General features: G+C 43.1%; 1 protein-coding gene across 2 annotated transcripts in view; it reads left to right on the forward strand.

Moving 5' to 3' along the window:
- Positions 1 to 13,340: 13,340 nt before the first annotated feature.
- Positions 13,341 to 13,571, forward strand: part of dab1a (DAB adaptor protein 1a) — a 525,252-nt gene continuing 525,021 nt past the window's right edge. For both annotated transcript variants that reach the window (XM_078407331.1, XM_078407334.1), the window contains exon 1: positions 13,341 to 13,547. The gene's annotated coding sequence lies outside the window, so the exon portion shown is untranslated. The remainder of the gene's footprint in view (positions 13,548 to 13,571) is intronic.

The raw sequence follows: 13,571 nt of genomic DNA on the forward strand, positions 1-13,571 counted from the left end.
GACTTGGGCTGAAATTTCACTGAAGTTGCTGATTGATTGGGTGAATTTATATGGAGTGTCTCGATTAGAAGTTTCATTCATTCGTTTTTGAGTAAAATCGACATAATTTTATTTTTATTGATCACAAGAGGGAATAAGAATGTGTAACTTTCACCTCCCTTCCCAGCTCAGACCAGTCATTATCCAATAGATGACCTGATAATTTGATCAACCTCCTCCTTGTCCCAATGATTCTCTCCCACACACTTTGGAAATGTGCATTTCTTTAGCCATTTATGACTTAGTATTTGCTACCATGGATTAAATGTTTTGCTTTTGCATTCTGTACAACGATGAATACTGACAAAATGATTGGAGACTTCAACATGTAACGATTGTGACTACTGATCTTGGCACAAGTTCAACAAGCAACACACTTGAGAGCTGACATTTCCTTTCTTTAAAGATTCCTCAGATAAGATTCAGTTTTCATTTTCATCAATTCCACTGGCTGATTTCAAGAACATTGTAAATGTACTATTTTTTCACTGCTGTGTTTAGTAAAAGGAACTGCTGTTATGTACAATAAATAACAAATGGCTTTTTTTTTGGTGCTGGCTTTTTGCAGTGTGACCCTTGACATCAACTAGTCCAAAATGGTTGTAGGAAGAGATAATGAATGAGATAAAATGATCAAACATTCAGCACTTATCTGGAAGCTACTGAGTACATATTTTCATTTTATTAACATTATTAATACGTTTAAGTTGCACTAAAGTTGGTGTGGCAATTTAATATAGCTAGCAGTGTTTAGGTAAAAAGGGGAGGAATGTTTTAAAATTTCTTGAGGAAAATGCAATAATATTGTCAAAGATACGGCTCCCATATTCTTGGCGGTATACTCGAGATGCTAAATATTAAATGCAATTTCATTGAGAAGAAATGTTAATGCTCGTTTACCTGAACTGCCATCTGAATTCCTGCCAAACAGAATCATGTAACTATTTATATGTGCAAATTGGGTTTGCACTACACATGCAAAAAAGTTGCACAGGGACAAATACAATATCTGTGTTACAGCATGGGTGGTTCTTGCATGCAGGTCTCAAATCCACTGCTGCTTACTTTACACAGATTCAAATAATTTTGTAGCACAGAAAGAGGCCATTACATTTGTTGCAATGTTTCAAATCGAGATTTTGTTGGACCTATCTATAACATCACTACACTCCCTTCGTAATGTTTTATATTTTTTAATACTTCTACATTTTCCAATCAAAAGATGCAATACTTTTTTGTTCTGAGGTAACCACTAAGACCTTTGTATTTAGATGACTAGACTCAAAGCAGACAGACTATTCCACAGGTGAAGCATAAGATGGTGAATGATTTGTGATGTGGTGCACTGCCGTCATCTTTACTGAGTATCTGTGGACAAATGGATTCTTAACACCATTCTGAATACACCCTCTAAATTTTGAAAATCATGGGTAGGGTCGCCCACGATGGGATACAAGTGGGGGCTTGCATTTGTTAAGGAGGCTTTGTAGTATTTTCTCTGTCTTTTTGGTCAGGTGTGGGAGCATGAACAATGCACCCTCGATTTTGGAGCTGGCTGAGCTCAATCCTCGGGGTAGTGGTGTGGAAGAGGATGCTCATATTGGTTTGTTTATCCTACCAGCTAATTTGGCAGAGACAGCTTTGTTGGCACCTCTCCATTGCTTTGTGGTGACTGCTGTAGGTAGCTTGTGTCTCCAAACACAGCTGGGCAGTGATCACTGCTACGTGAGCTTAGCATTATGTTTGGGTCTCGGCCTTCTAACACACTTTTGCAGCTTCACCGGGCATGCCAACTGCTCCTGAGGCCTTTTTGGTTTGAGGTAGCGATAAGACTGAATTGAATACTATGTTATGGAATTGGATCGAACATTGAAAGATGCAGAAAGAAATTCAAAAGCTAATGAAAAGCTGTCCTTTGTACTTAGATAACTGGACTATAAGTGGATGGAAAGGGTAATACAGATACACAATATGTTAATAACACCATATCAGGAGTACTGAGCATTTCTGGATATCACACTGCAGGAAGGATAACATTCTCGGGAGAGAGTGTATTTATCGTTGTAATATCAGTAATATCCAGAGACTGCTGGAACCAATGTTCTAATCCTGGAATTCTAGATTTATATTCAAACATTCGATGTTCAAGCTTCCACACTAATGTAAGATCCGGATTTACATACTTAAGGAGCCCAATGTTTTTGTTAGTTGCAGGCACCCTCGACAATTAAATGTTGCTTTTTTATCAAAGTAACATGTCATTTTGTCGACTGGAGATGCGAACAAATGGGAAGCATTTCCCCGTTTGACCCACCCACAAGCCTGCTCAGCCATTTAATATCTTCACGGCCGTCTGATTATGAAGCATTTATGTTCCTCTGACTTGAAAAATTTCAAAAGCACATCTTTCACTGCACTTTGAAGAAAAGACTTCCAAAGGTTCATGAATCTCAGAGAAAAAAAGGTTGCTTGACCCCTCTTGTCATTTATGTCCCTGATAGAACAATGAAATTCTTATTTGCAGCAGCACAACAGAATATGTGAATATAGTACTGCAAACAATATAATAAACGGAAAAATAGGTCAGTCAGTGTGTATATATACACATACTGCCAAATACATTCATACACATATATATACATACATACATACATACATATGTATGAATATATATACATACATACATATGTATGAATGTATGAATATACATTCATACATATATATACACACACATACACATATATATATATATATATATATATATATATATATATATATATATATATATATATATATATTCACATGCACACGTATGCGCATATAAAAAACAAACAATTATAGTGAAATATTAACAATAATAGTCTATGTAGTTCAGTTCATTTGGAGGTTGTAGTGTTTAATAGCCTGATGGCTGTGGGGAGGAGCTGTACCTGAACATGGGCGTTACAGTTTTCAGGCTCCTGTACCTTCTAGTACCTCCCTGTATCTTCTGGCAGAGGTGAAATGAGTGTGTGGCCAAAGTGGTGTGACTCTCTGATGATGCTGGCTGTCTTTTTGTGGCAGTGACTGCTGTAAATCCCTTCGAGGTCAGAACCCGTGATGGACTGGGCAGTGTTCACAACTTTTGCGGGGTTACCTAACTACAATGTAAACCAGATTATCATATATAACATTGGGAACATTGGCAGCTGAACTGCGTCTCCAGTTGACAAAATTACGTTATTTTGAGCATATTTTTATTGTCTAGGGTTCCCAGTATTAAAGAAACGTTGGGCTCCTTAGGTATGTAAATCCAGATCATACACTAGTGTGGAAGCTTCAACAGTTGTAACTGGTGTGTACGCTGTGGCATTCCTCCAGCTATGCCAAGAAATGAACCCTCTAACGTGATCTTTGAAGAGCCTGCTGGAAGTTGTTCAATCGAAAAGCCCGAGAAGATCTTTTATTTATGCGAAAGAAAGTGTAAGAAAATAACTGCAGATGCTGGTACAAATCGAAGGTATTTATTCACAAAATGCTGGAGTAACTCAGCAGGTCAGGCAGCATCTCAGGAGAGAAGGAATGGGTGATGTTTCAGTCTGAAGAAGGGTCTCGACCCGAAACGTCACCCATTCCTTCTCTCCTGAGATGCTACCTGACCTGCTCAGTTACTCCAGCATTTTGTGAATAAATACCTTTTATTTATGTGAGCTCAGGAGGAACATGATTGCAGGACTGTCAGCGTGTGGCTGGTTCATTATATAGGATGGCTTCCATTCAGTTGCTTGAATTTCCCGCAGGAAGCACACTGAGGCATAATAAATATGCATACAAAAATATATGTAAATAAGCAATAAGGTTACTTCTAATTACATTTCTACCTTTGTTTGCATCATTCTTGCTGATCCATTCAATGCTACAGATTGTGAGGGAATCATTTCCTGAATTAATTAGACACATCCCATAGCTATTCTGTGGAAAGTCTCTGGAATTTTTTCTTGAGAAAGTTAATATTTCAGTTTTTTGTTATTTAAAGCATTTCAAGGCCCTTGTAACTACTGTACGGAACATTTTGAACATCTGAAGGGATCCAACAATGTCACGCTTGTCTTCATGGGGATCCTTTAGAAATCCCTATGGGGAAGAGGGGAAAGGCCTTGTTCCTTTGGCAAACTTGTCCTGAGTACCTCCTGGCTTGCATCCATGAAGCTCACCATTTTCAATGACTGCAGAACATGGATGCCCATTGTTTAAAAGCCACCCTTCCCATTAAAATCCACAGATTTACCTTTAACTAGTGGATTTCCTGCCCATCTAATGAGTGTGCTGTCCACAGGGATTATGATTAGTGCTGGCTGCTCACCAATTGTATTTAAATTAGACCCAACTATTAAAATGGCACAGGACCTCTGCCAATTGCGTCAGGCGTGCAGAACAGATGGCTTTCCCATCACTTGCCCAATTTACACTCCACGCAAAGACTGCCCCATACTGTCTTCAATTGCAGGATAGACTAACCACCCCAGGAAATAAACTGTTAATCGGTGGATACCTAATTACATCTCCTTTGCAGTTAAGAATCTATTATTGCCTTAAAACAGCTCTCAGTTAAGGCAGCAAATTAGTTTCTAAAATTCAACAGCTTAACTAAAGTAAATGTAAAGTAAATTAAAATATACTAGTAAAGGGTGCACCTGTTGGGCCCAAACCTCGTTGGGGTCCCATTATGACGTGTGAAAATCACGTTTTTTCTTTAAAATAAATGGCGGGGTTTTTTGCACTGGTCTAGCACCCTCCACCCCTCCCCCACCCCCACTAACTCTCCCCCACCTCCCCTTTCCTCACGACCCCCTCTTTTCCCCACACTCTCCTCCCCCCACCCCCAATTCACTCCTCCCCCAGCCCCACTCTTACTCCCCCCCACCCCCCTTTCCCCCAATCTCTCTTCCCCCCCACCCCATCCTGCAGTGTTTATTCCTCCCACAACTCGCCTCTTGATATAGACAATAGACAATAGACAATAGACAATAGGTGCAGGAGTAGGCCATTCAGCCCTTCGAGCCAGCACCGCCATTCAATGCGATCATGGCTGATCACTATCAATCAGTACCCCGTTCCTGCCTTCTCCCCATACCCCCTCACTCCGCTATCCTTAAGAGCTCTATCCAGCTCTCTCTTGAAAGCATCCAACGAACTGGCCTCCACTGCCTTCTGAGGCAGAGAATTCCACACCTTCACCACCCTCTGACTGAAAAAGTTCTTCCTCATCTCCGTTCTAAATGGCCTACCCCTTATTCTCAAACTGTGGCCCCTTGTTCTGGACTCCCCCAACATTGGGAACATGTTATCTGCCTCTAATGTGTCCAATCCCCTAATTATCTTATATGTTTCAATAAGATCCCCCCTCATCCTTCTAAATTCCAGTGTATACAAGCCCAATCGCTCCAGCCTTTCAACATACGACAGTCCCGCCATTCCGGGAATTAATCTAGTGAACCTACGCTGCACGCCCTCCATAGCAAGAATATCCTTCCTCAAATTTGGAGACCAAAACTGCACACAGTACTCCAGGTGCGGTCTCACCAGGGCCCGGTACAACTGTAGAAGGACCTCTTTGCTCCTATACTCAACTCCTCTTGTTACGAAGGCCAACATTCCATTGGCTTTCTTCACTGCCTGCTGAACCTGCATGCTTCCTTTCATTGACTGATGCACTAGGACACCCAGATCTCGTTGAACTCCCCCTCCTCCTAACTTGACACCATTCAGATAATAATCTGCCTTTCTATTCTTACTTCCAAAGTGAATAACCTCACACTTATCTACATTAAACTGCATCTGCCATGTATCCGCCCACTCACACAACCTGTCCAGGTCACCCTGCAGCCTTATTGCATCTTCCTCACAATTCACACTACCCCCCAACTTAGTATCATCTGCAAATTTGCTAATGGTACTTTTAATCCCTTCGTCTAAGTCATTAATGTATATCGTAAATAGCTGGGGTCCCAGCACCGAACCTTGTGGTACCCCACTGGTCACTGCCTGCCATTCCGAAAGGGACCCATTTATCCCCACTCTTTGCTTTCTGTCTGTTAACCAATTTTCTATCCATGTCAGTACCCTACCCCCAATACCATGTGCCCTAATTTTGCCCACTAATCTCCTATGTGGGACCTTGTCGAAGGCTTTCTGAAAGTCGAGGTACACCACATCCACTGACTCTCCCTTGTCAATTTTCCTAGTTACATCCTCAAAAAATTCCAGTAGATTTGTCAAGCATGATTTCCCCTTCGTAAATCCATGCTGACTCGGAACGATCCCGTTACTGCTATCCAAATGCTCAGCAATTTCGTCTTTTATAATTGACTCCAGCATTTTCCCCACCACTGATGTCAGACTAACTGGTCTATAATTACCCGTTTTCTCTCTCCCTCCTTTCTTAAAAAGTGGGATAACATTTGCTATCCTCCAATCCACAGGAACTGATCCTGAATCTATAGAACATTGAAAAATGATCTCCAATGCTTCCACTATTTCTAGAGCCACCTCCTTAAGTACTCTGGGATGCAGACCATCAGGCCCTGGGGATTTATCAGCCTTCAGTCCCATCAGTCTACCCAAAACCATTTCCTGCCTAATGTGGATTTCCTTCAGTTCCTCCATCACCCTAGGTTCTCCAGCCCCTAGAACATTTGGGAGATTGTGTGTATCTTCCTCAGTGAAGACAGATCCAAAGTAACGGTTTAACTCGTCTGCCATTTCTTTGTTCCCCATAATAAATTCCCCTGCTTCTGTCTTCAAGGGACCCACATTTGCCTTGACTATTTTTTTCCTCTTCACGTACCTAAAAAAACTTTTGCTATCCTCCTTTATATTATTGGCTAGTTTACCCTCGTACCTCATCTTTTCTCCTCGTATTGCCTTTTTAGTTAACTTTTGTTGCTCTTTAAAAGAGTCCCAATCCTCTGTCTTCCCACTCTTCTTTGCTATGTTATACTTCCTCTCCTTAATTTTTATGCTGTCCCTGACTTCCCTTGTCAGCCACAGGTGTCTCTTACTCCCCTTAGAGTCTTTCCACCTCTTTGGAATAAATTGATCCTGCAACCTCTGCATTATTCCCAGGAATACCTGCCATTGCTGTTCTACCGTCTTCCCTGCTAGGGCCTCCTTCCAATCAATTTTGGCCAGCTCCCGCCTCATGCCTCTGTAATCCCCTTTGCTATACTGTAATACCGACACTTCCGATTTTCCCTTCTGCCTTTCCATTTGCAGAGTAAAACTTATCATGTTGTGATCACTGCCTCCTAATGGCTCTTTTACCTCTAGTCCCCTTATCAGATCAGGATCATTACACAACACTAAATCCAGATATGAGCGGTGGGAAGGCTGAAGAGCATCTTCTAGTTAGAACACAATTAGTGTTCTGTGCTCCCTTTTCTTGCCATGTGGAAGAGGAAAGAGAATAACTGAAATATCTAGAAATGATGAACAGCACCGTCAGCAAGGTTTACAGGAAAGTCTACAAGACCAGATGACATCCCAGCTGCAGGTTTGAAGGCCTAATCTCCAGAGCTGGCAGTGCCACTAGCCAAGCTGTTCCAGTACAGTGCAAAGCTGCTATCTATGTGACAGCGTGGGAAATTGCCTAGCCATGTTCTGTCAAAAGAAAGTAAGATAAATACAATTTAGACCACAAATTGCCCAGTCAATATTCGCTCAATTATCAGTAAAGTAAGAGCTGTCATCAATGGCGTAACAAGTGATACTTACTCACCACTAACTTACTTGTCGAGTTTTGGAATCACATGGATCACGGTGGCACAGTGATGCAGCGGTAGAAATACTGCCTTCCAGGGCCAGAGATCCGGGTTTGATCCTGATTACGGGTGTTGTATGTGTGGAATTTGCATGATCTCCCTGTGACTGCATGGGTTTTCTCTGGGTGCTCCAGTTTCCTCCCACATTCCAAAGGTGTGCAGGTTTGTAGGTTAATTGACTTCTAGAAATTGTCCCTAGACTGTAAGACAGCACTATTGAACAAGGTGATTGTTGGTAGGCGTGGACTTGATGGGCCGAATAACCCGTTTCCATGCTGTATCTCTAAACTAAACTAAACTAAAATAAACAAAACAAAATTACACTAAACTCTACTAAACGAGACGAAACTACTTACAGCTGCATCACAGCCAAGATACAAACATTGACCAAAGCGCTAAATTCGAGAAGCGAGGTAACAGTGACAGCCCTTGACGTTTGATCAAGTGTGGCATAAGGTGCTCGGTTAAAGTAATCAGCATCAAAGAATACGCATTCCAATGGATGATGGTTGTGGTTGTCAGAATCAATCATCTCAGCCTCTGGAATAGTGCAGGACATCTTCAGCACAGTGCCCTAAGTTCAACAGTCCTCAGCGGCTTCATTACTGACTTCCAGACGTCATAAGGCCAGAGTTGGAGCTGCACGCTGATGATAGTGCAATATTCTACTCATGTCTCCTTGGTAAATGAAGCAGCCTATATGCATGCCTGCAGTCAGACCCACACAACAATTGTCATCTGCTGGTAAGCGGCAAGTAATGTTTCGCAGAAATCTCAAGTGATAACCAACTCCAACAAGAGGGAGACCAATCGTTTATCTGAAGACATTCAATTGTATCACCGCTGCCAAATCCTCCCCGATCACCAATATTCTGGGGCGTCACCATTGAAGAGAAAATCACCTAGATGAGCCATATAAATACTGTGCTACAGGAGCAGAGCAGGTGGCTAGGTATTTTGCAGCAGATCTAACCTCTCGTACCTTCTCTGCCATTTAGTAAGACCATGGCTGATCTTTTTGCCTAGATGCCACTTTCCTGCACTATCCAAATATTCCTTGGTTTCTTTACCATCAAAAAATGTCTCAGTCTGGCTTCAATATACCCAATGATTCCATCTCCAAACCCCTCTTTGGCTGAGAATTCCAGTGATTCACTTCCCGTGTGTGAAGACATTTCTTATCTCGGTTCTGAATGAGGCTACTTCCTGGCTTTAGAAACCACAGTGGAATATCAGTTCCACATTTGCAATGTGAAGACCTGTAAGAATTTTGTTTGTTTTAACGAGATCACCTCTTATTCTTTGAAATTTAGGAAAATATAGGCGTCATCTGCTTAATGTCTCTCCCTATGCCAAGCCATCATTCAACCTGGTAAACCTTCATTGGTCTTCCTCTGTTGGAAGAATACCTTTCCTTGGTTATCCTTGGGTAGGGAGAACAGATCTATGTACAGCATTTAGATGCAATCTCACCAGGTTTCACATAATTGGAGTAACATGTCTTCACTTACGTACTAAAATCCTGTTTGAACAGAAACTACTATACTATTTGCATTCCCAACTGAACCTGCATGTTCACTTTCAATGATTCATGTACAGTGGCATCCTGGAGCTTCTCAACACTGTCTTTTTAATCAGGCACCACTTAGAAAACACCCTGTCTTTCTATTTGTTCCTAACAAAATAGATGATCTCCCATGATCTTGGTCCATTCACTTAACATGTTAACATCCCCTAAAACCTTTCTATATCTTCTACTCAGGCATCCCTGCCCACATCTACTTTTGTATCCTTTTCACATACCTGCTTACTGTTCATTCCCTCTTCATGGCTTCCACCACATCTCATCCTGTTCATTCTTAGTGCCAGTGTAATTTTACACATTAGATGTGTGTTGGCCTTACTTTTTTTCCTTCCCTTGTCAAATTTGGTTCAATCATATACCATAGTGTCTCCCCTGGATGCATGCCCAGATGTCTCTGACCCGCACCTACACCAACATTGTTACGGTTTGTGTCCAGCCCCAATGAAATCACACATCTCTGACCTTCACATTGGTCTTTCATTCTCTGAAGCCTTGTTGGTCACCAGAGCCACTTGACCAGATGACCAGTGAAGTCCCCAACTCCAGGGCCAATTCTCCATAATTAGGTGTACTTCTGTCCTCTTTCAACACGTTCAGCTTCTCACATTTCGCCCATGCATTAGGGGTAATTACACATAGAGTGGCCAATTAACCTACCAACCTGCACATTCTTGCGATGTGGGAGGAAACTGGAGCACCAGGGAGAAATCCACGGGGCCACAGGGAGAACTTGCAAACTTTACGCGGACAGCACTGGGAACCAGAATTGAAGCTCGCTCTCTGGCTTTAAGAGGCAACCACTCTACTGGATGCACTGCCCACCTCCCCAAACTCTAATATTGCTCTCTCCAACTCTTCCTCCCAATTTAATTCCACTCTCCACTCCCTTTTAATATCGCTCTATTCTTATCCCATTCTCCCTACTTGCTGTGCACCCATATACTGCAGGCTTGCCCCCATTCCCAGTATGTTGTCTAGCTTGTGAAATGAAATGGGGGTGTAGCTTGCGCAGAGCCCAAGGGAGATCTGGTTTCAAGAGGAGAGTGCCCATGTCCAGGATGGAGTGAGGGACAGGACATTGAACTGAGCTGGAATTGGGCGAAGAGGGCGGCAAGAATATGGAGGGATGGGTCTGGGTGTGTGTGGAAACTGGGGGAACATACGAGGTTACTCCAGCACTTTAAGTCTTTTTTTATAAACTAGCATCTGCAGTTCATTGTTTCGACAGGTATTCGGGTGGGTGGGTGGGCAGGAGTTGGATTGGAGAGGAGCGAAGGGCAGTGGCTTTGAAACGTGACAATAAGCTAAAGCTAAACTGAAACAGAAACATTTGGGCAAAGAACGGAGTTGCTGATGGAGGGGGTACAGAGTTGGGTTGTAGTGTCAAACAGCTCGTAAACAGGTCCTTCAGCCCAGCTCGACCATGCCGACCAGCTAGTCCCTGAGCTAGTCCCATCCTCTCCCCGGCACCCAACAACATTTGCTGGGCTTCAGGCTGGTGAAACATTGTTGTCTTCGCCCACGGAGAGGGTGATGATCTCAGTATGACTGTACTGTGTCTCGTCTCCCCCAGCAAACAATTTGCAGCCGCAGCGCATTGAGGTCAGCAGAAAGTTCCGGAACTGCACAAGGCAAAGCAAAGAGAAAGTCAAACCAGAGGTGAGTGATGGGGGTGGGGTGGGGGGTGATGTGGGCGTGGAGGGGGCAGGGAGGGGGGAGGAGAGTGAGGGGGAGGGGTCAGGGGTGGGAGAAGTGAGGGGAGAGGGGGTAGAGGTGAGTGGAGGGGCAGGGGTGGGTAGAGAGTGAGGGGGGCAGGGGTGGATGGAGAGTGGGAGGGAAGTTGGGGAGGGGCAGGGGTGGGTGGACAGTGGGATAGAGGAGTGAGGGGTGAAAGGTGATGAGAATTGTGACTAGACATCTCAATGACCCAAGCTAACGAGAGTCATGGAGAGATATGACAGAGATAGAGGCCCGTCAGTCCACCAAGTCCATGCTGACCATCAAGCAGTCTTTGTCATTAGTTTAGTGTGGAGAAACAGAGTGGAAACAGGCCCTTCGGCCCACTGAGGCCATATACTAGTTCTATGTTATCCCACTTCCGCATTCTACACTCTAGGGGGCGATTTACAGAAGCTAATTAACCTATGAACCTGCACGTCTTTAGAATGTGGGAGGAAAGCGGAGCACCTGCAGAAAACCCACGCAGGCACAGACAGCATCCGCGGTCAGGATGAAGCTCAGGTCTCTGTGCTGTGAGGTAGCAGCTCTACCGCTGCGCCACCATGCTGCAATAATGCCACTTTTATTTTCCCCACATTCAGCTCTCCCCAGACTCTACGCCTACTCTACACACCAAGGACAATTTACAGTGACAAACTAACCTACCAAAATACTTGTCTTTGGGATGTGGGAGCGGACGAGAGCACCTGAAGGAAACCCATGTTGTCATTGCGAGTGTGCAAAATGAGCACATGCACACAGGTCAGGATGGAACTGGGGTCTCTGGTGCTTTGAGGCAGCAGCTTTACCCACTGTATCACTGTGCTGTTGTCTATTGCAGGAAAAGAGACAGCCACTGTGCACAGCAATATCCCACAAACTGCAATGCCTTTCATCTGATCGTCAATTCAGAGGTCGAGATATACTAATTTTCCTGGTTATGTTCCTGCTCTCACTGCCCAGTCCTGAAGGTTTCTCTCTCAATTCCAGTGTAGCTTGTCCATTGCAAGGTATTAATATCCCGATGTATCAGGAATTCGTCCACATGAACCTTATGGCTGAAAAGAAGCACATTCTCCAACGGTCCCCTCGGTTTCAGATCCAGTTATCAGAGACATTCCCTCCCTTCTTCCCCACTCTCCCAGCAGCTTAACAAGCTGTTGAGCTCTGGAAGATGGAAACGGCCTGAAATGTTAATTCTGATTCTCTTCCCACAGATGCAGCCTGACCAGCCGAGTATTTCCAGCATTTTCTGTTTTCATTATGTCTCTGATATCCTTCTGCCCAAATCTCATATTAAAATCACTAATTTCCATTATTTTGTTGTAGAAAAAGATGGCTGTCTCAAATCAACACTGAGGTCGGCTCCTGGGTTGTCAGTTTAAGTGGTAAGTCAGTATTTTCTAGATATCTAGATTAATGAGAATGGATTCAATTTGGGTGGATGAGGGAGAGACTGAGTCTGCATTATTCAGTTTGGATCGTGACCAAGGGGCAGGAACCCTGAATGATTTTTTTTCAGTAACCAGAAGGACTCAGCCAGCTTTACTACAACAAGTACTGCAGAGGTGATAACAGCCGAGAGATTCTGGATTCTGGGACCTCAGTATCACAGCAGGCACTGTACTTACACACTAAACCAGCTTGAGAATGACTGATTGTATTGTTTTATTTTAATATAAAAACACCATATGGTCTTTTTGAGAAGCCAGAAATGATTGACAGGTTTGCTTTTTGTTAATTTAATTAAACAATGAATGTGCAGGCTAATTAAGATAAATACTGCAAATATTTGAATTAACCTTCTGAGTACTGAAAGACTTGTTCAGCTTTCAGCACACGTGCTCATTGATCCTTTATATAGTGTGAGCCAATAATGTTCGGTAAATACCTTAAAATCCAAAGAGGAATAAAAAGCATAGTTTAACAAGATTCACAATATGCAGGGGAGCGAAACATTTCCTCACAATTTTCAACAATCTTTGTTCAGAACAAAACTTGCAAGAGTTAATAATTTGAGGCAGCAAATGTATTTTACTTTACAGTTCATTGGATAATTGGTTGAATATCATGTTATAAATAGCCTAAGATGAACCTAAAGGAGAAATATGGTGCACTGTCTCCTGGGTTTATAGTGTTTATAGAAACGCCTGAAGCTTCTGGGCATTTTATTAGAGGGAATGTGGTAGTGATGTATAAGGTATGGAAGATGTGGCCTGCTGACTGCTGTGTTCCATAGGTATTCAGACTCAGCTGCTGAGATTTTATTTTCTGGGGGGGGCGGGAGAAATATTTTTTGTCACTGCTGAAGGCTTCCAAAATCACTCAGTGACTCCCCAAGAAGGGCATTCGTTGGAAAGTGGAGGATGTGTGCAGGTTTGAAGGGAGAGCAGCACACGCTCAAGGTAGGTTCCTTTTCATTGCTGTGA

Source organism: Rhinoraja longicauda, chromosome 11 (assembly GCF_053455715.1).
Source record: "Rhinoraja longicauda isolate Sanriku21f chromosome 11, sRhiLon1.1, whole genome shotgun sequence".
NCBI classification, from domain to species: domain Eukaryota; kingdom Metazoa; phylum Chordata; class Chondrichthyes; order Rajiformes; family Arhynchobatidae; genus Rhinoraja; species Rhinoraja longicauda.